Source organism: Ambystoma mexicanum, chromosome 14, assembly GCF_040938575.1.
Source record: "Ambystoma mexicanum isolate Mex_15411 chromosome 14, UKY_AmexF1_1, whole genome shotgun sequence".
Classification (NCBI taxonomy): Eukaryota; Metazoa; Chordata; class Amphibia; order Caudata; family Ambystomatidae; genus Ambystoma; species Ambystoma mexicanum.
The window spans coordinates 244,841,868-244,866,841 of NC_090940.1; positions in this window are offsets into that span (position 1 = coordinate 244,841,868).

Below are 24,974 nucleotides of genomic sequence, written 5' to 3' on the forward strand. Positions count from 1 at the left end.
CCTAGATCCCCCAAACACTGCCTGCTCTACCCCGGTTGTGGCTGCTTGGATCCCTTCTTATGCAAATTGAATTACCACTTATTTGGGCCGCAGGAATTAAGATGTGCAAAGTAGCAGGCGTGCTGCTGTTCTGTATTTGGAATTTGGTTGCCGCGTGGGAAACCTAAAATGGTCTTTGGACGTCTCTGTTGTGCGCCGTTAGCACCAACAACATTCAGCGAGCCTTATAGCCAGGACGAGCTGCCCCAAAAGATTTGTGTCGACTCTCTCACTGAATTTATTATTATTATTATTATTATTATTTTATTTTATTTTGGCCAACAAACAAAATGTTGCTAGGCAAGTCATAAACCCCCCACGACCCTGTTCCCCTACCCCCTGTATGCCAGAAAAGACGTTGCAAACCACGAATATCTAACTGTATGCTAACACTTTGGCTTCCCACTCCTAGCAATGCGCCTCTTCAACGTTGCCCTGCCTAGTGGGCGCATTTGCCCCAATGTGCTATAAAACCAATCCATTCAAACTGCACGTTAAAATGCACCCACCCGCCACTACCAGATGTTGTCCTTTATACTTCCAAACCATTCCCTTTTGATTGCCCGCGCTGCACTTCATTTCCTGGCGCTGCACCACCCTATAACCTCCCAGGCCCCAGTACCTTCGAACTGTGTCTGGATAAAAACGATGACAATTACCAACGCATCACCGACAACGGATTTCCCCACCTTGCTTTATGCAACCTTCTAATGCAATTAAGCCTGGTATTCCCGGCCTCCGTGACGAAATGCCGTTTCTACTTGTAACCGGAATTCCAAAACCCCTTTTTATAGGTGGAGGTAAAATGCACAACATACTCAAACACCAGTATCGTGCCATTTGGTTAATTCACTTCCTTTCTGCCTTGCTGCAAGGGCTGAAACACTGGTACATATGCGTGTTATAACCACACCGCAATAACAAACACTGTATGCGCCAACCTATTACATCAGCGTCCACCTGGGTGACCCCATTCAAACCTGCCTTTCCTTCAAAGCATACTACTGCCTTAATACGCGGATATCTGTTTTCTACCGCACATCGTTCATTTGATTAATGCAATATCTTTCCTATTAGAAACCGGAGCCATTGAAATGTGCAGTGTTCAGCTGCAGGAAAGTACGGTGTTTCCCCTTGGTAAACAAAACGTGTACAATGACAAAGCTGGAATGCATGGCGCCTGTAAACTCCCAGACCCCCCCCCCCCAATAAGCCATCGCTCTCATACCATTCCTCCGGCCTAACATGATGTACAATTCCACCCCTGAGACCTGATCCCCACCTCACCTGATCCCCGTCCCCTTTGGCCTCATTACGACCCAGGCGGTAAGGGGTTAACGGCAGCTTTAACAGCGCCGACCCTTACCGCCTGAGTACGAGGTCCCTTAGCGCCATGGCGCTTTTAACACCTGCTTTTAGCAGGTGTTAAAATCCATGGCGCTAAGGGACCCTGGAGTTAATTACGCCACCGTAATTTACGGTGGCGTAATTAACGCCTTCCCCACTCCCATTATACCCTATGGGGCAAAAATGGGGAAGGGTAAATGGGGATTGGGGACTTACCGCCCCGCCAAGGTCGGAATGGGGCGGTAAGTCTGCCAACCACCATGGCGTAAACGTAGTTTACGCCATGGTGGTAAAGTCACGGCCCAGGCGGTAACTTACCGCTTGGGTCGTAATGAGGCCCCATGTTCCAATAATCTTTCCTGAAACACGACACTATGCCATACAATTGCTCTCCATTACCCATTCTTTGTTTGGCCCCTCTGCTGGGTTTTCTAATTTCCCAGGAATGCTCCCCGTTTAGTGTGGTGGCCTTCTACACTAGGTAATTAGGTGGGGGGGGTAGTATAATTATAATGATATAGTACCCTTGTGTGTAGTAGCTCTTTTCCGGCAGCCGCCATTGCCCACGAGGCAACCGAGCTCACCCCCTTATTGCCCGCACCTCTGACCATCGTATTCCAACTCGACCCTAACATTTGCCCCCCCCCTCCCGCATGGCGCAATTTTCCCACATCTGGCCCCCCCAACAACTGTGAGCATGAGGCGACCCAAGCACAACACCAAATGTATACGCCATACGTTGTGCATACGGGCCTGGGGGGCTGCAATGTGGCCAGCAGGCAGAAGGGTTAACGGTATAGTGGTTTGGTCCAAACGCGATGCCCACCCACGCAAGGCCTGAAGCAATTAACTCCTTCTAAAACTACACATGAAAATTTAGTAAAGCGAGACCATCCCGCTTTTTTTTATTGCAATTCCAAACATGTAGTAATTGAGCCTGACAACAACGCCTTCCCAGCGCAAACCTAAGCAGTGCTGCAAATACCACCTTGTAACCACTAAACATGACATTTCCATATGTTTAGCATTGCAAACCCCTCGCCCCGGCATGGTCCAAAATGCTCAAAAAGCCCCCACTAATAGCGATTCCAACCATGGAAAGCCGAGGGCATTCCGCACCAGTGGTTGCATCGGCCAATTTATCAATAAGCGCCAGCGCCGAAGCAACGGCCTTCACCCCCACCACACACCCGGCCACCACCATGACCTAGTCATCTACCCAAAATAGGAATACTTGGTGCACCAATGAAAATTGCAAAATCTGCCCGCTCTACAAATGACTGGGGGTTTGTTGCGCTATATAAATCCCAAACTTATACTTGCACTTGAGCGTGCGGCGGCAAGGGCATGGTTAAATAAAACCCATCCACAGAGAACATAACAAGCACCGTGCATCATATCACCCCACGTGCATGTACTGCACCCACCTGCGGTGTTCTGTATTCTATAAAGCCCCCCACCTTACTGCGCATGAAGACAGAACGGTACACCCCAACTTTTTCTTTTGCAGTTCCCGCCGAACAGAGTGCCCGACTTTAAACACCCTGCCCCCCCTGCTGCAACATGCCCCAAGCACGCAACCCAACTCTTACCCCCACCCAATACACTGCAATTTCCGACAATGTTTCTAAACCAAACGCTACGGTATGTTACACAACGCCCGACAACACTGAAACTGCTTAGTTCCCCAACCCCGCAACAATACATACTGTCTTGTACTTTCCCCAATATCAACATTAGTAAGCCAACACCCATGCTTGTGGGTAGGCGGGTTAAAACCATCCCATCTAGACCCCACCGCAGCACACAACCGCTTTCCCCGTCCCGTCCCCTATTCACCCTCCTCTCGGTAAAAACCTACGTTCCCCCCGTGCCCTAGTGTCAGGAAAGATTTCATAATTGAATGCAATTTTCCCTCCATGTATCAAACCCCAAACTTTTTGCTGCTGTTTTACACCCTGAAATAAACGTTGCCAGAGAAGCACAGCCCTCAGCTGCACTCCTCTGGGCTTTTGCTCACTTTTTATGGGGAAACTGACATGCCCTTAAGACAGTCAGTTCTGGGAGACTTTGTTTCCCTTAGTCCTTTCCTCATGTTGCAACTTTTGTGCAACATGTAACAAGTGTACAATGTAACTTATCTTACAGTACACCTGGGTCTCTTGTCTTTCCAAAGGCCCTAGTAACTCTCGCTGGACTTTTTATGATTAACTCCTTCTAAAACTACACATGAAAATTTAGTAAAGCAGACCATCCCGCTTTTTTTATTACAATTCCAAACATGTAGTAATTGAGCCTGACAACAATGCCTTCCCAGAGCAAACCTAAGCAGTGCTGCAAATACCACCTTGTAACCACTAAACATGACATTTCCATATGTTTAGCATTGTGTGAAAGCGTGTGCAGATATGTCACGGGCAGGACTGTGGCAGCTATCGTTTTCTTATGTTTTTAACCCTTTTCTGCCATATTAACCGCGCTACCGCGCTTGGCACGAATAGGTGGCCTGGCTCCAAAATGGCCATGCCACGAGGTTCTTTGTCCTGTCCTTTGGCCATCTTGTCCCTTCACCTTCCCCAGGTCGAGCCGACCCGGGTTTGTACTTATTTGGTCATGAACTTTCCCACAAAACCCAATGCTTTCACAGGCTTCTGCATGCCTGGTGTGTGTGCCTCCAGGATGTGGGCTGGGATGTCTGTTCCCAATACACATCCTGGGTGCCAGAGAGTCTAGAGTGTCCTGAATGCCTGGGACCACTGTGGTCAGTGATTGGTCCACGTATGGAGTGAGTGTTTGTGAGCAGATCTCCCATTGGGTCCTCTCCGTTTTGGCGCGAAGGGAACTGTGGTGAAGAGGAGGCTGAAAACACCACTACCATGTCGATCTCCTGAGTTCACACAAACAAAGGATAAGGAGCCTAGTATCCTGCAACAAGAAGCCAAGTCGAGGAACTGCTGGTGACCCACTGGAAGGTTTGGCACCCTGAGCCCGCTGTCGTCCTGTGGGACCCCTCTGCATCTGATCATGCTAGAAGGTCTATGAAGACGCTTTGACCCCTTGGCATAGTGGGACCAACTATTCTCAGCACCTTCATCAAACCCTGCAAGTAAGCCTCTTCGGAAGTGTCCCTGGGCCAACCAGTGGGCTGACCAGCTTACACGGGACGTTTGCTCTGTCACCACCACCGTTTCGAGGAGGCCCTCAAAACTTGGCATACTGCTAGGTCTGTGTCCACGGCACCCTCACACTGAATTTCGTACACTTCGCATTCCCAGGTATGAAGTGAGACGAGTGTACCCGGACCAGAGTAAACGCGGTTGCCGTGTTGCCCTGCTGTGGCAATGACCTGTGCAAGTTCACTGCATTTGTGACCCCTTTGCCCTTGATGCCTGCTGCAGTGGAACATGGCTGATTCCTCTACCCTGAGCGGAGAAATCGCCACTGTCCCGTTTGGGAATCTCGGGAACTACACGGTGTCGAGACGTCCTGATTGTCGCATTCGAACCTGCCAGCGAAGTGGACTGTACTGGCAAAGTCCGGGTCTGCCTGCGTTGGGGACCGGTGAGTAATCCTTACCCAACCGGTGGCCCCTAGCGCAGGAGCCCATTTTACCGCACAAAGTGGCCCCTGAGGGCCCCTTTCCTTTCCACAGCTATTGTGAAATAGCAACTCCATCCCGAACTCTCCAACTGCCTCTGCCCCCAAGTGGAGGTCCTGTTTGAATAGTGGGAACTTGTTCTGCATCGCCTTACCCACCTTCCGTAGCTGCTAGAGACCCTTGAAGAGACCCTATTTTGTCCATTGGCACATGCACGTGCATGTACTATTGAGGATAAGGCTCCTCTCTTCGTAGGGCTTGGACTGCCGCTTAAGTTAGGTGTATTCTCGATGTGGGACTGGGTCTAGAGATTACCTGCACTGCCTCCTCCCCATCTAGGTGGTCTACATATTTTGTGCTTTTAACTCCTTAGACCCCATCGGTCTTGTAAATATATTGTATTGATTGTGATGTATTGGTTTACTTTAGTGTTACTGTGATTCTTTGCTATGGTCTATGTTACAAAGGCCTTGTAATAAATGTGTCTATATTTTTAATATAACACCTGTCTGGAGTAATTCGTAAGTGTCCTTGCTTTGTGTGCTCATTGAGGTCTTTCAGTCACTCTCACCCCTTTTGAGACTTAGTCTTAACCGCCTGCCATAGCTACCCTGATTGGTCTGGCTTGTCCAGAGGTTACCCTGTTCCAAGAAACAAGGCTGGCCTTCTGAACCTCTGCCCCTCCAGGTCAGAGTTCAGAAATCCTTCTTAACACCTAGCCTGGCCCATTCCCATGTGTGGCCCCCCTGTTCGCCACCACACTCGCTGACGTTGTGATGGCTGTGCCAGTTCCTGCCCGCATGGTCGGTCTTGCTGTTGCGCTTTCACCTAATGGCCCCCCACGTGGCGAGGTGTCTTGTCCCCGTGTGGCAACCCCTTTTCCTTGATCCCCAATGTGCCTTAAGCTGCTGAGCACTTTGGCCGGCACCGAAGCCCCCTCCCCCATGGGAAGTCCGCCCATTACGTGGGACCCAGCAACCGCACCTGAGAAGCATTTTTGCCATTGCAACTCTTTCTGGGCCCTAGTTCAAACCCAGTATTGGAGTCACCCAGCATCCCCTTGTTACCCCCAAAGTCATTCCCTGGCTCCAGGCTGCTCTGGGCTCCCGACTCGAGGAGTCTTGGGGAAGTTATTTTCTACAGCGACCCAGGTCTCCTGGATTCATGCTCTATATGTTTACTTACGAAGATGCAGAAATCCGGACCACCGACTGGCACAGCAGGGGTCAGCAGTTTGCCGCGTGAGTACTTCCACCCTTACTTATATAATCGCCCCTGCCGCCCACCAGCTGCATGCCTGAAAGTGATGCCGTGGTCTGAAATCTGACCCCGAATTGCAAGCCCTGTTTGAAACTTTCCACAAACGCGATGGCAACCACCCAGCCTAGTATTCCGCCAATGCCCCATTATGCCCACTAGAAAGCACATCCCGTGACTAAACATTACCACTGCCTCGCCACATCATTGTCCTAATCGCCCAAACATCCCCGCCCATGGCATTTCAAAATTATAACGGAAACCAACCAGCACTTTTGAACTACCTTCCAAACCATTCAGTATTTTAAGCATGGTCTAAACCTTCGCAACCCCCACTCAAAACAGTACCCCATTACCCCACTGTAACCATTAAACATGTGGACATTTCATAATTATTTCCTTGCCATCCCTTTGCCCCAGCGCGGTCCCCCAGTTCAAAATTCCCCACCCCAGCAATTCAACGGAACGCGACCCCGTACCTCCCGCAGATGACTGTTAATGATGCCTTGATTCCTTGCTTACTGCATGAGACCACCCCACAACCTCCCTACGGTTGGCTGCACATGAAGAGGCTAGCCTGGCACCCTTACCCGGAAATCCCCTCCCAGCCTGGCTAAACCCGATTTCACGACACGCGCTCCTTTAAGAAATGGGGGGTGCACAAAGCTAGTGCCTACTCTAGTGGTACAATTCAACTTGCTGTTTCCCATTCCGTATCCTGCTTCAATGGTCCTGCCTTAATACCACCGCCCCCAGATTCGCACCTTATGGTGGTCCCCGCAATGTGACCGGTACAGTCTGGCTTTTTTACCCGCTGCACCAGTATTATGGTGGCCGCACATGAGACCTCCCCTGCTCCAATGCAGCACCCCTTGTGTTCCTCCCTCGACCCGAACTAGCCACCTGTACTACCGCCTCTCATTACTTTGAACTATATATTTTTCTTGTCGCACAACATTGTTCAATACCTGTCCACTGCTGTAATCGGCTTTCAACCTCCTTTCACCAGCCACGCAAACCATCCTTCTGGAACCGGATTCTCCCGCCTCTTCAACACTAAAAACTCCTTCACCTTGAACTCCCGCAACGAACAGGAACCAGCAAAATTCCCGGGGTCGACAGAGAAGAGGACCGTACCTTGTGCCGAGGCCTCATATAGGTGTCTCAGGCTGGTGCGTGCTTGATGTGCGTCGCTCGTGATGATGACAACACCCCACACCCCCTCCCCCTTCTGGGTGGCAACAGGCATACTCCGCCCCCCCAAACTCCCTGTACCGCCGTGCCTCCGGAGGTTGTCGGCACTAAGGGGGGCCCCCACCGAGGAGCCCTTCTTTGAAGGGCACGGGAACCCGTCGTTTATGCTTGCCGTAAACCTGTCCACCCTTAAGGAATGACAGTGCCACATTTGGCTTTGAGCGCTACTGTTGCTACACGATTTATGTGGTGAGATTAATGTATGCGGCTTAATGGGATGGACCATTCGTGGGCCCCTTGACAGATAAGTGATTGCCTCCTATCTCTTTAAAAGTGATACTTATCACCCACACCAAGTTTGTCATTTCCTGAGGTAGAGGGCGAGTATTGAAAGGTATGATACTGTCGGTCAGCTCCGAGGCCCTACATTTTTAAGTTACTTTCTGAGTGTATTCCGGTGATATGGCCAGGCATGGAAAAAAGGTGCAGCTGGGGCACTAAGGCTGTCAAAAGTTGGCCTTTTTAGTATTTCACCTGCGGACAGATATCTGTTGAGGGGAGTGGGTATTGGAGGAAGAATTTCACTGCACTATTCTTCACCTGCCCTTTTTCGGGCTGCTAAAGGGCACAGTCTGGTTAAATGTGCGCAGTGTAGGCCATACAGGGACCTTTGGCACGTATTGCCATCTTCAAAGAAACATCCCTCTTGGCTTTCAGAAAGGCGCTGAAAACCACCTTATTCAAGTAATGTGTACCTAACCCATTACTTCCCAGGTACACAGAACACATGTAATGTCTAACAAATCTGACTGTGCCCTTATACTGTACCTATATCTCTGTTCCTATTGTAACTCGGAACACGAGCAATGTCTGTAACCAACATCCTACTGTCAAGTGAGCCTTTCTGTAACAGTGCCATGATGCCCGAGGGCAGCTGTGCGCTTTAAAAATGCAAATAAATAAATAAATAAAGTGGTATGATCTTTACATTCTATAGCAGTGAGCATACCAGTGAGTTTCTGTGTTATAATGCCAGTGGAGGGAAGAAGCCTAACGTGCCCAGAGCCAAGACTACTCCCATCAGCTGGTCCTTGCATCCCAGGTCTTTACATTCTGTAGAAGTGAACATATCAGTGAGTTTCGGTACTATCTTACCCAGGGAGTGATGCAGCCTAATGATGCCCAGATTAAGGGTATTCCATAAACAGAGTGGACAGTAATTTGCCCAATTGCTGGATCCATTATAGGCTAACATACCATTGCAGGTGCTCAGGCCACACTTACCTCTTCATTTCCACATATGGAGTGAATAACATTGCAATATGAAAGTAATTGTATATGTGCTCGCCTGTTTATAAGTGAATTGTTCTCTTCTAGGCATGGGGCATTGTCTACACAGTCGAACATGCCTTCACTATTAGGAGTAATGCAGTGATCTCCTGCGGTTGGTCCCATAAACCAGAGGTAGATGGATCGGGTTCTATGTGATAGCACTTAGGGGTGAAGCACTTTATCTTTGTGCGAAAATAAATTGACCCATAAGATGGAAGGGTACTGCAGTACGCTAATCAATAGCTAACAGATCCCTTTACATGATTCGTTTGCAGTTTGGGGTATAGTGATGGCCAGAGGGGAAAAGAATTAAACAAGATCATGCATTGCTTGTTGCCATCTATTATGGGTTATAGTGCCGGGTTAGATAGCTATGTATATCCGAGACCTGCATTTTGTGGAACGGTTATACATTTACTACTTTTCTTCTTTCGAAGGGGCTAGGAAGCCCTTTGTTTCAGAATTTTAGCCTTGGCCAATTCGAACCATTTCAAGTAAGGAACTGTTATTGGGGACAAGGCTGACAAAAACATCCTCGAACATCCGGGAGTGCATGGGAAAACAGCGGTGGGAAAACAAGAGGATGATTCCTGGGCCGGACCCACTTTATATAGCTGGCCCCCTTGGATACAGTTAAGGTTACCCTTTACTGCTTGGCCATGCCCCCTCATCCACCTGGAAGTCCGTTAAGCCCCTGAGGCCCCCGCCATGGCACACGAGGTAGCCCTTAATGGTGCCGCTTCTACAGGGCCATGGCAGCACCTCCATAAGGGTGCACTCGTAGAATGCCCCTGGCTTCTAATAACAGAATATACACAGTACTTTTATCACAGATAAGAAGATGCCGCACCATTTCTGGAAGTAAACAGGCCACATTTTATTAAATTTTTCCAGCACTTATGACGAGTACCCAATAGTTCTTTTACATCTTGTAACATTGGTTACCATGACCTTGACCCCTGACCGATGCCTGTTTGGCCTACTGGCTGTCTAAGCTGGCCCAGGGTTACTTGTAGGAAGTCCAATGTCCGGCCGGACAATCCAAAGGCCCAAGCATGGGCTAAAATCCACCCAATGGGCAACCCGAGGGGCCACCCCTGCCTTCCTCGCCTGCTTGGCCTATTGGACGCGAAGGGACCTCTCAACCCACAACCCGGGTAGCAAATTCATGATTCTTGCTAATACAACATTTTGGTCATGGTCCGAATATTAATACACTCCATTGAGTAGGTCCCCATCCATAGCGCCACAGGGCTGATTGGGCTACTGTCCAACAACACTCCTTCCCATGCCCCGGCATATACACCTTTGAATACCCCCTGAATATTGTGAATGAACACATCCACCCCTTCCTGGGAGAGATGAACCCCATCCTTATGAAGAAATTCCAGGGGAAGAAAGTCTTAACAAACCATGCCTAAAACCGCGCAGCCAGGGTGTGCGCATCAATATTGCCAGTTCCATGTTTAACTTCCATGTTTAACATAAGTTCATGGCTGCGAGGCTAACTCAATTCCCCCAATCCTTCCACAGAATCATTTATGACCATACTATGACTGTACCCTTGTAATGGTGTGCTAGGAATGCCAACTCATTGACCAAAAACTCCCTCACCTGCCGCCTACCCCACCATCCTAGATCATTCCCTCCTACATGAAGTACCAACACCTCGGGATGTGGCACCCGTCCCTGCTCCAATGTTTCCAACAAAAAATCCTGTAGCTGTCGAAGACGCAAACCCCCTGATCCCAAACAGTAACACGCAAATCCCTCATACACTTGTTTGTCACTCCACACCAGCTCTCTCAGCCTTGCTGCCGCTCTCGATACAAATGAATGGCTGCATACCCAAGCCACCCCCGGCGTGGTCCTCACTCCTGCAAGAAAGATTGGCGGAGTCAGGGCAGGGCTTATTTAATGCTGCACCATTGGCCTAAGAGATGGCCACACATTGCTTTGAAAACAGTCAGACCTCCATCTCCCAATATACTGTAGAGCATTCGGGGGAAGACCCACCCCTACCGCTTCAATGGCTGCACCTGTGCAAAAGTAATGGGAGGTGATACCCGCGGTAGCCAAACCCACTGCCTGGCATGCCTTCTGCATGACCTTTGCAAACTGTAATTGCGTCAAAGGGTGATGACCGCCCACTGGTCTCACCGGCATGTAACATTCCAAAAGGACCTAGAGCACCACTGCTGATTGGGGGCTGCAAACAATGTGACCCAGGCCACCCTACCTAACTGGTCTGTCTTAGATCTATGCAGATATCCTCTCATCGGGTAAGAGATGCGTGTGGACCCACTTCATTCCCCCAACTGGTCCCCTCTTGAAGTGGCCACCAGCTCACTCACCCTAAATGCCCCCAATAATGCCAAACTATATGCCGTAGCAAACAGCAATCCCTCATGAGAAGACTCACAAACTGCTAGGAGAACACCTAACATACTCTGTAGAATGGCCAATGTAATTGGCCTGCGTGCATCTGGGGATTGGGGGCCCAACCTTGGAATGCCTTTTTTATCACAAAATGGGTGGCAAAATCTGCCCCTCCACAACTTTGAGAAAAAGCTAATGGCTGTAACCTGTTTCAGTGAGAGGGTCAGCAAACGGCCCTGGTCCCTCGGCACCTGTAAGTAACGTGCTACATTACGACAATTACCAATCTCACTCAACTTGTTGTCACTGCAAAACCTAAAATTGGCCTTCACTCTCACCCCATATGCCTTCTTAGCCTTAAAATGGACCACACAGGCTATCAATGTGCGGAGCCTTGGGCACCATTGCTCCATAAGTACACAGAGAAATCTGCCATCCACTTGAATGCCATCAGACACCACCTCTGAAACTCCCCCATCTTAAAACGAGACAAAGCATATGCTGCATCATTATGGGTACCTGGAACATGGCATGCTCTAAACATAATCCCACATTGCAAACAGTACAATATCAACCTCTTCAGTACACGGAGAGCCATTCCATACTTTGCTGTATGTCTGTTAATCACTTCAACTACCGACATGCTGTCGGACCAGAAAACAATGCTTTCCCCTGCCAGCTTGTTCCCCCAAATATGGACCATCGGATATCGGGAACAGCTCCAAAAACGTGACATTCCTAGTTAAACTAGACTCTGACTATTCCACCGGCCACCATTGCGTGCACCACCATGAGCCAAACACCACCCAAACCCTATGGAGCCTGCTGCACCTGTGAACAAAGTCAGCTCGCTGCTCTTGGCCGGCGGCAAGGGCCACAGTACTTTCCATTTGAAATCCTCCAAAAAGGTCAACCACAAACTTATGTCTTCCTTCCTCCCACTAGTCAACCTAGTATGGTGGTGTTGTTCCTGTAAACCCAACATAGCCCTAGCGATGCTGCAAGAGAAAAGCCTGCCCATTGGAATCACTCTCAATGCAAAATTTAGCTGCCCCACCAACACTTGCAATTCCTTAAGAGTCACTTTTTTTGCTCTCATGCACCTCTCTAAAGAACCCTTGAACTCTGCCACTTTGCTCTTGGGAAGCCTTGATTCCCCGGCTACCAAATCTAATTCTATACCCTGAAACAGCAAACAAGTTGATGGGTCGTCTGCATTTTCTGATGCCAATGGTAACCCTACTGAATCAGCCATCTCAATAAATGTCTCCAGGACCTAACCACAAGACACCTTCTGAGACACCACTAAAAACAAGAAATCATCTAAATAATGGATCACTCCTTCCGGAGCTGAGCTATCCACAAAAGACCATTCCAGGAACATGCTAAACCTCTCAAAATAAGCACATGATACCGAACAACCCATTGGCAAACATTTATGGAAATACAGTCTGCCCTCAAACTGACAATCCGCCGGCTGTGCAGGTAATAACCTAAAAGCTGATTTGATGTCTGCCTTAGCCATCCATGCCCCTTTTCCCAGAACCACAAGATTGCTGATTGCCAAGTCGAGTGATGCATAACGCACCACACATAAACCTTCATCAATTCCATCATTAACTAATTCGCCCCTTGGGTATGACAAGTTTTGAATTAGCCTACACTCCCCCTCTTCCTTCTTGGGCACTCAACCTAGTGGGGAGCAGATAAAATCTTCCAGCAGGTGGGTTTTAATAGCACTGCCACCCTACCGACACTAAGCTCTTTCGCAATCTTCTTCCTCGATGTCCCTGGATCTATCCGCAAATACTCAGGGTTTTTAGGTATTGACCCTTTACTGGTGGCGGAAGAAGGGATCCTAAAATCCACCCGAAAAGCATGATACAAAAAAAGAGAATCTGCTACCCAGGGTTAAGTACTTAAACATAATGCTAATGTCTGAAAGATGACAGGGGATTTGGCCACGGCAAATTAAGCAGAATTTGCAGCCCCCCTTTTCCCACCCATCCAGATCCTCACTTCTTCTGTATCCTTTGTTTTTGCTTCTTGAAGCACTTGCTTTCGGTGTGGGATGACCCTCCACAGAAAGAGCACATGACCCTAAATCTACAGGCGCCCCCTTTTGCACACAGCTTTTTGTTGAACTGCCAGCATGCAGATTTAGGTTCAGCTGCCCTATTTGGGGGGTGAAAGGCATTGGGTTCTGTCGATCTAAAGGAATGGGGGGCCCTGCTTTGCTCACCAGCCGGGGTCATCTCATCCAGCCAACTTTTTAAATCCCTCTGGTCCCACCTCATCCCGGGCTGATTTGCCTTCATCTGTCGGAAGTGTGTATTATACTTGAGCCCAGACACCTGGTCATACTTGCATTGTGCAGACACGATAGTGTTAAGATAATAGAATAGCCCCCCGCCGAGCTGTGGAGGAGGTCCCAGACATGGCCTGCACTCCAGCGCCCCATTTTAAGGTACCAGGAACATACTCGCCAAGGTACGTGATGTATGAGGAACAATTGAACAAACAGAGAGCTGCACTGGGCCCATCAGAAGAGCAATACCTGTTGATGTGCCTATAACCAGACAACCATGGGTAGCTCGGTACCCGCTGAGGCAACCATACCAGCCGCTGGCCCGAAGTGAAGACTACTTACAGGCTGTCCCCGAAGAAACCCAAAGAGCCTTAATGGAAGGCAAATGGTGACGACATAAGAGCCCGGACAGTTGCGCAGATGCACATAAATGACAAGCGAAAAGGACAACATGAACATAAACAACGATCGAAAGATAACACACAAGGATGAAATGTAAAGAATAATGATGTAATGGATTTGTAAGAAGCAACGATGTTGATATATAAAGAGACGTAAGGAAACATAGCTGTGAAACAAGTTGGAAGTATTCAACCAGCTAATACTTGTAAATAGGCTTGGAAAGCACAAAGCTAACAAAACGTAACTGCTTGCAATGCTTAGTAGAAGAATAGAGCACCAAATATATATCTACCTCAATGAAGCACAGTATACAAGTGTGACTCCATTTTGTAAAGCAGAATTAAGCCCATGCTGCAAGGGGCTAACAAGGCCAAGATTCATATTCCAGCCAAAGCCAAAGGAAAGAGTGGAATCGAAACTCAGTAAGAAGCAGCTCATGCCTGGGAATTCGAGGTCAACCTAAGGAAGGGAGGAGAGCGGCAACCTCGAAGAATCGAAACTTCAGAGCATACCAGCAAGCCAGTGAAGGTCGAGATAAAGAGGCCCCAGGCAGGTGGCGAGGCTACGGAAGAATCAAATACCCGAATACAAGGAAAATGAAGCAGATTCACAGTGAACAGACACGTGACCAGTCAAGGGCAAAGAGGTACCAACATCTGATGTCACCCAGAACCCGAGGATGCCATAACCTTCCCTGATAAGAAGCTACATTTTCAAGGCCTGATTGATGGAAGGGAGGTAGGGTGAATCTTTGGGCACTCCGCATCTGTGTGTCCATTCTGCATGCTGCTAATTAAAGTGGAGATTTATGCCTAGGGGTGTAACCAACCCAATCACAATGGACCAAATAATCTAGGGTCCTATAGCTTGTAGAACCAATAAGACGTTGTAGGTGTAGTGATGTCTATCACAAGTAATGTAGAGGGATGGGCATAGACGCCCACCCGATAAGTGTTATCCAATCCTCACACTCTGTTACCATATACAGTTATAATACCTATAGTAAAGTTACCTTTTCCAACCAATAGAAGTGCATGACAAACTTTGAGTGTTACACGTCAATGATGACAAGTTTTTGGTATAAATGTTATTGCTTGCAAGAAGTTCAGGGAGTTGAAGCGAGACAGGCGATCACGACACTGTTGATTACCATTTGTTTCCCCATTTTTTGTACTTGTCATTAAACAGACTTCCCTTTGCCAAACTATTGAGTTGTCATTATTGAATTTTGTCGGAGTAAGAGAATCCTGCACCCCATCCTCCTCAAGGTGCAGCTATCTTTTCTTACAAGTACTCGAGGGTGAGCTCTGACCTATGGGCCCGTCAGAGGACGCTCTGCCCTCTTGTACACTTGGTAGCGGTGAGGATGGTTTTGACCATCAACTATTGTTTAATTATTACTAAGACACCTATTGACCGACGATGCGAAGTAACTCTAGGTCTTCGGCAATATCACAAGTCCTTCGCTATCGGCTGAGTAGACTGAGAAGCTTCCCGTGGACAATGATAGTGTAAATCCATAAAAAACCCAGTGAGTCTGAAGGAACCGGCCTTTCAAAGCATAACCCTTCTCATTCCTAAGGGCAGCAATTCGGACGAACAGACCGAAAGAGGCAGTAAAGGAGGGGTGGTGATCTGAAGATCCAGAGATGAACCATGCGAACGGTGAGTGAACCAAAAAGGTCAATATTTTGGCAAATGTCTAAGTAAGGGAAAAGGTAACAGAGGGGGGTGGAAAATAAAAAATAGTCAGAAGTAGAGAACACTGTATATATATATAAGGGGATAATGACTCGAGCATGAGAGAGAAAATAGTGGTTACCAGGGGGACACCAGAGAGAAAATAGTGGTTACCGGGGACACACCTGAGAGAAAATAGTGGTTACTGGGGGTACACCCGAGAGAAAACTAGTGGTTACTGGGAGGGGCACCCAAGAGAAAACAGAGGATACCAGGAAGTACACCTGAGACAAAAAGTAAGAGGATTCGCCTTGTTCCTCCGCTTTAATATAGCGGTCAGAAGAAACGTGAACTCAGAGCCCACATAATAGGGGACGATTAAAGATGTCACAAAAGTGGTTTGTTTAAACTCCATGTCGGGGTATTGATTAGAAGGCAGGGATATGGGTGTCCAGCTGGTGTCTCTCTAGTCTGTCAAGTGTCTGTCGTGCGTGTTCTGTTATATGTAAAATGTAAAGAACTGTATCGTTGATTGTTTGAAATGAAGTTTGGATTTTACCTATTCTGTAACTAAGAGGGAATCGCCAATGGATTGATGTTCTTGAGTAAATTGATGATATAGAATTTTGGCAGTAAAAGATTGGATTGGAGCTTGATTATGTGGTGCTCGCTCATATTGTTGGAAGTATTAAACGTGCATGAAAATATTGTTGGTAACGGAATTTAAGAATGGAGGAAATTACCCCACTTGCCCACTTATGTAAGCAGCTGCCCAAACATGCACCCAAGCCTAAAACATATAGCACCGAGTGGGTCAAGGGTACCGCCCACAAGATATTTATGCTGTGGCCACAGAATGGATCCCTATCCAAAGCCGTCTTACAACACATGACGACTTATCTGCATGCCACATATACAGGTAAAAAACTAGAGAAACGCCTTGCTGTTCTAGAACTGTGGAAAATGTTTGAACCGACGAAGGAGGAAGAACCACCTGCAGACTGGATATTAAACGTATGCACGGAGGAGGGTGAGACGCCTACCTCTCCACAAGCCCCGCCTGAGTCAGAAATCGAGGGAAGTAAGTCAGAGGGACTTTACCCGCTAATGGAGCTCAAGGCACCGAAGGGATATAGCAACCCCGGGGAATGAGTCACCTACCTAGAGTAGTGACGAAATCAAGGGGAAGGATCAGGAAATTAATCTTACCTCCACAGTCCCGAGGGACAAGGAGAGACGCGATGATGAAAGGAAGGACCAGGCACAGACTAGTGCACCTCTCAAGAAAGAGAAACAAGGAAAGAAGTGGAAAGGAAGTGAAGATAGAGCTGAAGAGATAGCATTCTCAAAAGACGAAAAGGTGAGAGGAAAGATATTATTGAAACTCGATGGAAAGCGAGGTGATGATGTGAGACCGAGAGAGAAGTCTTATGAGATGCAAAGAAGGGAGAAAGATAAGGAGAAGGAAATAAGGGACGAAAGGATAAAAAGGAAAGATAGGCTGAGGCGAGAACAGCTATATTGCGAAGAGCAAGAAAAACAGCTTGTTCCAAACAAAAGGCAGCCTATGGCCAGTGCAGACAGAATCAGAAAAGTTTGGAAGAAGAGCAAAGAGTACGTGAAAAGAGGATAAAGAGGCGAAAGGATGAGGAGGTTAGAAGGGTAAATGAACGTAGGAATGAAAGAAAACGGGAAGAACAAAGGACTAGAGAAGAAGCAAGGAGGCGCAAGGAAGTTGATGATGATATAGAACGTAAGTGTAGACAGAGGGCACGAGATCTCGAATATTTGGAGCGCGAAGATAAAAAACCCAATCCTGTTGTAGAATGGGAAGACATCGAGGAATTGTTTCCTCCATATGACTCAGTACCAGGCACGAGTGGGGCAAATACTGAAGATGACTTTGATACCAGAAACATCGGGGAAACAATTGATAATATATACAATGAAATGGGGTTGGAATCAAATTCCCACGAGGTAAGAAAAGACGAGCGCTTGGAAAGCACTCAGCTGTATGATACAGAGGATGTCACCCGAAGTAGTGGGAGCAGGGGACTGACCCTGGACAGGCTAGAAATTAGTAAGAACGGCGAAGATGCAAGGAGTTGCGCAGCCCGACCGCCACACATGGATCGAGAGAACATGAAAAAACAAGCTTCCAATGCTGAGATCGGTATACGGGAAGTGGATATACGAGTTAAAAAAATGTCAGGGGGTGTCACGTTAGCTATAGGGGGAAATTAAGGGTCTCCTGATCACCATACTTGGTGAGAGAGCAGATGATATGTGGAAGCAGGCAGGGTACCCTGGTGTAACCATAATTAACACTACCCATGACGGAGCGCCATTTAAAAACTGTAGAGCCGCAGTGTGGAAAGCGCTACGAGTGTTGTACGTAGACACCTCCGATATCGGAGCAATAATGACTCGAAAAATGAAAGAGTAAGAGGATCCGTTGATTTATATCCAGAATTTTCAAGACGCGTGGGTACTTGAAACGCATGAATCTTGGACGAAATCTATCCCTGTATTCTACCATATATTGTGCCAAGGGTTGCCTGAACCAGTGCAAAAACTGCGCAAGAAATTGGTAGGAGTTGAAGCTAAACCGTGGGCCGAAATACAGTTGACAATTGCACATTACTGTAGATTGTTGCAAGAAAAGAAAAAAAAAGAAGAGGCAATTCGTAATGGTGCGGAAGTGAAGCTGGTGCAAAAGAAACTCTCAAAGTATGCTCTTGAAGGAGCTATGCTGACTAACCCAGCTGAATCGAACATACAACAGGCGACTAACCTGTCTCAGAATAACCAGGGTAACACAGGATTTTACCAGAGAGGAAGGGGATTCAGAGGAAGAGGATGGCAGATTAATAGGGGAGGTTTCCAGAATAATCAAGGAGGCTTTCAAACGTGCAGATGGGCAGTCCAGATATGCCAAATGGACAGATGGCCCGACCACCACCAGTGTGTTGCCTGTGTGAAATGACAGGACATGTGGCGCGCTCATGCAGAAGCCAAGGCGCGTGGCAAAATGGCCAAGGAATGGGAACAGGCATGGTGAATCAGCCTGCCATCCCACAACTGGGCGGTGAACAGAATCACACAGTGAAGCAGCAAGCACCGGCAGTACAGCAAGGCGCGCTATAGGGGGTTCAACCCCGAACATGGGGAACGCCCCACAAGGGCAATCCCAACAGGCACCACTACAAATGTCTCAGGGAACAAACTCCAGAGGGGGGAGTCAACCCTGGAAATGGAGGAAATCCACAAGTATACAGTGGACCAAACTTATATATGAAATAGGACAGCTCATGGGGAACTCTGATGTGCTCTATCCTATCAGTGACACCAGACCCTAACAGGGAACCTAGGGTGAATGTTGCCATAGGGGGAAAGAATATTTCTTCTTAGTTGACACGGGTGCAACGTGCTTGTGCATACGAGAAGGCAAGTTTTCCTTGTCCGGCAAGGCCATAGATACTCAGAGTTTCACAGGTGCTCATAGTCGAATTCCCTTTACAGACAATCTCCCAATCTCTGTAGGAGAATGTGAGATGAATGTACCCTTATTATATTCACTTCAGACCCCCCTGAACATTTTGGGTCGAGACTTAATGACAAAGTTGAATATGACTATCTCGTTCATAGAGGAGGGTATAGTTTGCTCCAATCCAGGAATGCATTATTCAACAGTGTGCGAGATGATCAGAGCATACTCAGGATGCATAACCATGAGAGCTATACACTTAGAACCAGAAATCTTCGCATATGGCATGCGTGTGCTTATGGCGGGATTGACAGGCCTTGCAGATAGGGCCATGAGAACCCCTGACGAGTTTCTATTCAGACCAAGAATACCTATGCATGAGGAAGGGAGACAAGTATTTCCCTTGACGATACATATAGCAGAAGTACGAGGGAAAGTATCATGGGTCGAAGGGTACGATGACGAAGGCAGGCAATGGAGTTCCATTATCGCCATCGAAGAAGGGTATCGAGTGACTGATGTCACCGATGACGATCTGTTCGAAGAACACCCTGACTTGGAAGAGACAAGGGTGGAAGTAAGTCTCATATTCTGGGTTAAAATGATCAAACGAGAAGTGCCACAGAGAATGATGTTAGCACTGATCCATCTCGCATACTTTGACGACGGCATGGCCCAGGTGCCTGTCTCAGTATGGACTACAGGACCCTATAACGTAGGCCTCCTTAAGGGGGTGGGAGAAGTGAAAATCAAATTGAAACCAGGAGCAATTTTACCAAGAGCGCGACAATATCCCATGTCCAGAGAAGCGGATGAAGGGATCGTGAAGACAATTTCCGCCATGTTGGATCAGGGCATCCTAGTGACGTCAGAATCACTCTGTAACACGGTGATATACCCTATCAAGAAATCAAAGGGAGGGTCTTGGCATTTAATCCAAGATTTAAGAGCATTAAACGATATTGTCGAAGCCGAGTTCCCTCTAGTCCCTAATCCATCTACGATCCTGTGTAACATACCGATCGAGGCAAAATATTTCACGGTGATTGACTTGAAAAATGCTTTTTTCTCAATCCCGTTACACCTTGACTCGCAAGATCTGCCGTCATTTACTTTCAGACAGATGCGGCTGAAAAGTACAAGGTTGCCACAGGGGTATTGTGAGTCCCAGTCCATTTTCAACAAAGTACTGCACATGGACTTAAGTAATATTGCAGTAGACAGTGTTGTTTTGCAGTATGTGGATGACATTCTGATCTGCAGCACCACTGAAGAGCAATGCAGGCGCGATTCTGCCCAGCTACTGACTATACTGGCTGAGAAGGGATATAAGGTTGACAAGGAAACGTTATAATACTGTCAACAAGAGGTGCTGTACATAGGCCAGCTAATCTCACATGAAGGGAAAAAGGTAACCCCAGAAAGGACAGAAGCTATCATGAACACGGCTAAGCCGCTCACAATAAAGCAAACGCAGAGCTTCCTAGGTCTGTGCAACTATGTTAGAGCATGGGTTTTCGATTACGGCACTTATACCAAGCCCTTGCTCCAGGCACTAAAAAAGGTTCAGATGACAAAGGAAAAGATTGAATGGACTGAGGCAATGGAGAAGGGGTTTGCAGAACAAAAGAGGGCGATTTGTACGGCCCCAGTTCTCGGGATTCCTAATTATGCAGAGGAATTCTACCTGTTCTCACACACTGATGGCAGCGTTATGACAGCAGTACTCGCTCCGAAAACCTCGTTGGGGTACAAGCCCCTGGCATATTACAGTGGGAACCTGGACCCAGTTATGAGAGGCCACTTCCCATGCGAACAAAGTTTAGCTGCCGCAGCATTTGCCATAGAGAAGGCGACAACCATTGTAATGGGCTGTTCTATGACGTTATACGTCGAGCACTCATTGTTCGCCATCTTGGAGAAACCAAAAGGCACATTGACATCGGAGAGGGCTTCTGCCTATAAAGTGATTATATCTAATCCATCGATCAAAATAGTTTGATGTAAAACTGTAAACCTAGATACGTTCATAGCTGAGCCAGTCACTGAAGGAGAGCCGATACATGAATGTGCAAACTATGAAGAATTCTATGATGAAATCCCCAGGGTGAAGGAAAATGCCCTGGCGGGAGGTGAGATCGTTTTCATTGACGGACAAAGATACACAGGTGTGGCCGTGGTAAAACACATAGCAAATGGAGAATTTTGAGTGCTCATCAGTGCTCAAATACCAACTCATTATTCAGCAAAGGCTGCAGAATTATTGGCGCTGATACTCGCCATTCAGGGTCACGCAGACCAGGAAGTAACAGTATACAGTGACTCTGCCTACGTGATGTCCACCGTGCACGCAGGCCTAGCGCGATGGAGAAGGAGGGGCTACCTCCGAGCAGACGGCAGCCTTATTGGACAGGCTGATAAAGGCACTACAGCTCCCAGTGGGCATAGCGGTCATGAAATGGGCTGCCCACACTAAGGGAACAGATTTTGTGTCACGTGGAAACCATGAAGCAGACACAGAAGCCAAGCGTATGACAGCCAAGAGTGAGACGATCATGGAAATAGAAGTGGCACGCACCCATGAACAAATGATGGTAGCTCGAGCCACACCAGAGCCCTATAGTAATATGGGGCAGGCTTAACTGATGGAGCTTCAAGGGGAAGCACCGCAGGACGAGAAGAACCTGTGGAAGCGTCAAGGGTGTTCTTTAAACCCCTCAGATGGGTTGTGGCGGAAAGACAGCACTGGTAAACAAGTAATGCCTATTGCCCTAATAAAAATAGCATTGGAACAATTGCATTACCCATTTCACATGACAAAAGAAAATCTAGCTGCAACGCTCGGAGAAGACTGGTTCAAACCGAATTTAGCTGAGCATGTTGCATTCTTTATGGTGAAATGCATAATCTGCCAGCAATTCACTGCTGGGTACACATTAAAAGTAGTGAGAGAGGAATCATCACCAGGCCAAATGGGCCTTTTCAGCACTTGCATGTTGATTATGTCGACATGATTCAAGTGTGAAACGGGTACAGGTACTTAATTGTAGTGGTGTGTCCATTCTCTAGATGGATAGAAGCAAGTCCCTGTACACACCCAGACTCAACCTGTGCTGCCAAATTCATGGTGAGGGAAGTGTTCCCTAGATGGGGGGTGTGTGAGGTGATGAGGTCAGATAATGGGGCTCATTTTGTTAACGCAGTCATTGAGAAGGTCAGCTTGTTGCTTGGTATAAAGCACAAGTTCTTGTTGGCGTATCATCTAGAAGGTAATGGGAATTGTGAGAGTCTCAACGGCTTGTTAAAATAAAGGATAGCCAAGTTGAAGCTTACTCTAGAGAGGGGATGGCTACACTGTCTACCACTGGCATTGTATGCACTTCGGAACCAACCAGGCTCCGACCATCAGCTTATGCCGCACAAGATAGTCACGGGAAGGAGAATGAGGACCCCCCCTTACCCATCGAGATAGAGCTAGATGTGATGCCCAGCCAACCCGAGAGGTTTTAGGAACCGAACTGCAGGAGTACCTGAACTGCATGACATCAAGCCTTACTCTCGTTTCAGACCAAGTACGGTGACAACGAAAAGGGTGCAGCACAGCACAATGCACAGCAGGAGGTGCTGAAACAGACGCAGTTCAAGAGGTGCGACTAGCCAAGATTCAACAGCCCTTTCATCGTAGAGGACTGCACTCCGTCAACCGTCAAATTGCAAGGCAGGCGAGCATAGATCTTGCTTAATGACATTAAACCCTATATCGGTGAGATCCCTGTAGCTGCACCCCACCGCGAAGAAATCATAGACAACGGGGAAGAACCTCAGCACGTGCAGGTGAGATCCATGATGAGGAAGAAGGACGCATCAGCAGCAAAGCCAAGACAAAGGAACTCTGTTTGAAAATTGTGGCTTAAACTGAACACTTCCTCTAAGCAAAAAAGGGGATAAGGACATAATGGACACTCTGTGCATATTAGTTGCAGGGTGAAGAAGAGAATTACGCATCTAAGCCACAACACACTGACAATACGAACTTCTGAATCAAGCCACACTTAGGAATTGTTGAAGAAACAAGACTCTGATAGACTGTAAACAAGGACTTTATTAAGTGCTTAACACAATAACCTGAAGCAACAATCACCAAGACCTTGTTTTACAGAACTTATAGGATCCCCCAGCAGAAATATCACACAGGATGTGCTGTCCTGTTTCCACTTAGTACTAGAAACATATCTGTCACTTGTAGGGAGAGTAACCAGTGTCACAGACTTTATTCAAGATCCTGCCAACAAGAAAGTAATTGGCAACTGCTGACTGTCCTCGTGGAGGCCTTCGCCGAGTTGCCCGACTACAGTGATAAGGACACAAATGCTTCCACCACAGGTGATCATAGAGGAACTCACGTACACGCTTTTCTTTCGTATCATAGAGGAGTGCCCAGGACTCGTAGGGAGAACCATGGATACGCTTTCATACATCAGAGATCCAAGAAACACTGAACATTTCAACCAACTGTGGATCAAGCTAAACTACGTGGTCGCAATTCACGCAGCAGGAAAGTGTAGAGACTGTTCACGTCAAAAGAAAGGCCTGTGATCCAGAACCCAGCCAAGCAGGACAAATGTCCATGTCTCCCGAGAACAGCCAACTGGCTCACAATGTCCTGTTCCGCCTAGTCACTGACTATCCAGAAATGGTTGGAAGTCCTGCAGAAGTTGACGTAATCACCGTCCTCAGAGATCCAGCTAATGTCCCACACATGAGAACACTTCTCCATGGAATAATGCTCCAAGTGGAGCTGTCCAACTTTCAAAGAGAGCACCTAAGGAGATTCCAGTGAAACCTCCCGCCGAGGGACAGATCCAAGGGACAAAGACACAGTTCTTCATCTGACCGCCGAGGGACAGATCGAGGAGACAGAGACACAGTGCTTCATCTTTCCGCCGCGGGACAGATCGAGAAGAGCAGAGACGATTGGTTCACCATTTTGTTTTTATTTTTATTTTAATTTTTTATTTTTGGTTTGATTTTTTAGTGATGTAATTTTTTCCTTTCTTTCTGCATTTGAACAGGTTCCAGCATGTCCTCAGGACTGAAGCAGATTCGGGGAATGCATTGGGAACTTGCCTATTTTGAATATGCATAATGAATGTCATTTTCCAAAGGTGTTAGTCTAATCTTTTTCCATAATCCAGTAGGAGAACTATTTCACATAACCAGAGACAATCGTCAACTGCAAGAGGGGGACACGCAAGAAGCACTTGACACTTTATGATACTAAACTTTTGAGAAACAAGAACGGAGTAAGTGAAAAGAATTAAACACTGACAATTGACTCATGATTGAAATGGGGGCCCAGAACAGTAACTTGGTCCTCCGACAAACAGAGGGGCGCTCCCCACTTCCCCGGCAAGAAAATGCTGCCAGCTGTCTTACCGATCGATCATGTGCATATGCATCATGATTCTCATTGTTTTTCTGTCATTAACAATCAGAACTGCATTTTTCATTGGTGCACGAAGCGTCCCAATTTCAGTGCACCCACCGGATAAGGTACGCATGAATCCCACGAAAGCACCTAGACCCTATATATTTATTTCAGTCCCAAGAAAATCTGATGGTAAAGTAAACAAACTAAAATTGAATGTAATTAGCAGTGATTCATACACACTTGAGGTAACAAATGAAGGGAAAATCTGGGGACAGGGTCAGCACAGAATGAATGATAATGTAGCACTGACCACTACACGCGCGCACACACACACTGAATGCACACGAACAAGGGCAATTGTCAATGGCTACAGAACCTCGAACGATGGCAACAGAAAGTACGAGACTGCCTAACGAACAACTAGTTCCAGAAAATAGTGGAAGTGACCAAGAAGAATCTAGTGAAAGACCAACTAAGGAACAAAAGCCCTCAAGAAGACAGAGACAGCTACAAGATAATT